At 39.5% G+C, this 2,394-nt stretch overlaps 1 long non-coding RNA gene across 1 annotated transcript; it reads right to left on the bottom strand.

Moving 5' to 3' along the window:
• Positions 1-1,333: 1,333 nt before the first annotated feature.
• On the bottom strand, positions 1,334-2,153 carry LOC148021086 (uncharacterized). The gene is made up of 3 exons (XR_015694532.1): positions 2,064-2,153; positions 1,574-1,818; positions 1,334-1,459 (listed from the first exon to the last, which is right to left on the bottom strand). It is a non-coding gene; the product is annotated as an uncharacterized LOC148021086 (long non-coding RNA).
• Positions 2,154-2,394: the final 241 nt, after the last annotated feature.

Here is a 2,394-nt window from a genome sequence, read left to right as displayed (position 1 = left end):
TGGTTGAAGATATGGATGAAGATGATGAAGATAAAGAATTTGTTCATTATTAAGTGGAAGATTTATGGTTTCTTTTCAGTTTTGAGATTAATGGCTCAGCCATGTGCATAGATTTTGCATGCTTCTACCTTGGTTTCATGTTCATTTCCTGTCGTGGGAGGGTTGCTGTCATTTTGGTGCGCAGCCGGGGAAGAAGCTGATCTCAATAACTACAACTCGAGAGAGATTGTGTGACAACAAGAAATGTTGATGCTACACTAAAATGAGAAGCTGGTGGCAGACCAACAGTATCAAGAAGAAGAAAGGGTCATGATAAACTTCTACTTTATTATTGGAATATATGATAGGAGATGGCCCAGGGCAGGATAAGGTTTAAATAGGTTTTCATGGCAGAGAGAGAAGAAAAAGAAAGACAATTGCAAACAACAGAAGGACCGCAGCCCTTTCTGGCCCTTTGTGTGCTCAAAGGGGTTTTGATAATTACACTCTACCTTAAAGATTAAAGAGAGAGAGGATGAGAATTCTACATGGCCGTCTCTTCCTCCTTCACAAAAGCAGGAGACATTCAAAATAATCCAAGTTGCAAACTGGTTTTCCTCCAGGAGACAAATGGAAGTTGAGGCTATCAGTCAAAAGAAAAAGCAATAGGAGAAAAAGAAGAAAGAAGAATAGAAAGAAGGAAAATGCAACAGTAATAACAGGACGAGATGGCACGAGGATTCCCTTGGCCATAGAGAGAATACCGAAGAAGAAGAAGAAGAAGAAGAAGAATACTTCTCCCTTCCTCTCCGTGTACTATCAGGCCTCCCGCTTCTCTTTGTCTCTCTCTCTGTCCATGTAGTCAAGCAGGTCGATGCTGCACCAATAAGTCCCAGAAGAAGAAGAAGCCTGTCTTGATGTGTCATCATAACCATAAATGAATCATAAGAAGAGATCATTAAGTGCAAAGATTGTCAAATCCAACAACCAAATTTGTTTTTGCATTAGCTTGGTAGAAGAAGAAGAAGCAGCAGAAGAAGCAACGACATCAAATCCCCCCTTTCTTCCTTGTCATCTAAAATCTCCTTTCTACGTGGCATCCCTTCCAAATTCAAGATCTCGTCTACAGTAATATATTATATGGATATTATCAAACGAATTCCATAAGACGACGAAAATATTGCGAAAACCAAGAAGAAACAGAAAGAAGACGAAGCATTTGATGTAATGAAGAGGAGCAGGTCTTATGCCACCATAAGTGTGCGAAGAGGCAGAGCGCACCTTGCACCCCAGTTTCCGCATGGTTGCCAACGTTGAATTCTAGCCTTATGCATAAGCTTAGAACCAACACAAGATCGAGATGAAGAAAAAGATGGGGGTGAACAAAAAGTGAGAGAGAGTGAGAGAGATTGACGGTGCTGTGGCACGCCTCTGATGCCCTCTCTTTTTCATCCATGGTGGCCATGGCGTGGATTTGCAACTGCCACAAAACAAGGAAGATAGGGTTTATTATCTATTTAATTTTTAAAAAATCAATAATGTTTAAAAAAATCTTAATGTGCTTATCATTTTAGTGAAAGAGAGTGATGAGTACCTTTAAGCTTTCCAAAGAAAAACCTCACATTTTAACAAGCTCGAGTCCCATTCAGGCTGGCTGTCTATTTCCCCTCTCTCACAAAGAACCTTTGTTGCATCATCACAAACGAGCAAGTCATTAGGCCACCTCAAAGAGAACACATCCAACCTTACCACCATCTACCCTTCCATCTCAATCCTTGTGAATTCTATACCTCCCATTTCCATCCTCCACAAGATGGCAACCTAGATTTTGTCTCCCCCCTGTACACATATGTCCATAGCAAAGATACAGTTTAATTGAAGCACCACCATTTTTAAAAGAAACATATCCTTCAAGAAAATAAACCCTTTTATAAGCCACAACAACTAAAGCCCAAACACGCACACCCTAAAGCTTCATAACTTTCAAAATCTCTCATCAAAATTCAAAATGAAAGCCATTTTCCAAAGGTGTAACTCTTTATTAGAGTTATATCCTCATAGCAAATAATGCTAATAAACCCCACCTCACATATAGAGATCCATAACAAAACATGTATAACCAAATCCTTTTCCCTCAAGTGCTCTTTGAGCTATATGATAGTAGGAGTCATCCTTCTTCCTCCATTGTATGGAGAAGTTATTCTTATGGATCCTTATTGAAGACAAAACCCTATATTTTCAAAGACTATAAAAATTTTTCAGTGTGGGAGTATAATGGAGGCAAGAGTTCCCTTACTCTGGTGGTCATGGATTTGGAGTCCCTATACCCTACCATGGCTAGGCCTTGTGATTGAAGTTATTTACTAACAATTTTGGAAGTTGTTTGTGTTAGACAGTGGTTCTTCTTTGACAAGG

This window comes from Lygodium microphyllum, chromosome 18, assembly GCF_053477565.2.
Source record: "Lygodium microphyllum isolate KBCC chromosome 18, Lygodium_microphyllum_v1.1.10, whole genome shotgun sequence".
NCBI lineage: Eukaryota > Viridiplantae > Streptophyta > Polypodiopsida > Schizaeales > Lygodiaceae > Lygodium > Lygodium microphyllum.
The sequence above is the reverse complement of the archived record's forward strand: the minus strand, read 5'-3'. Positions and strand labels throughout refer to the sequence as shown.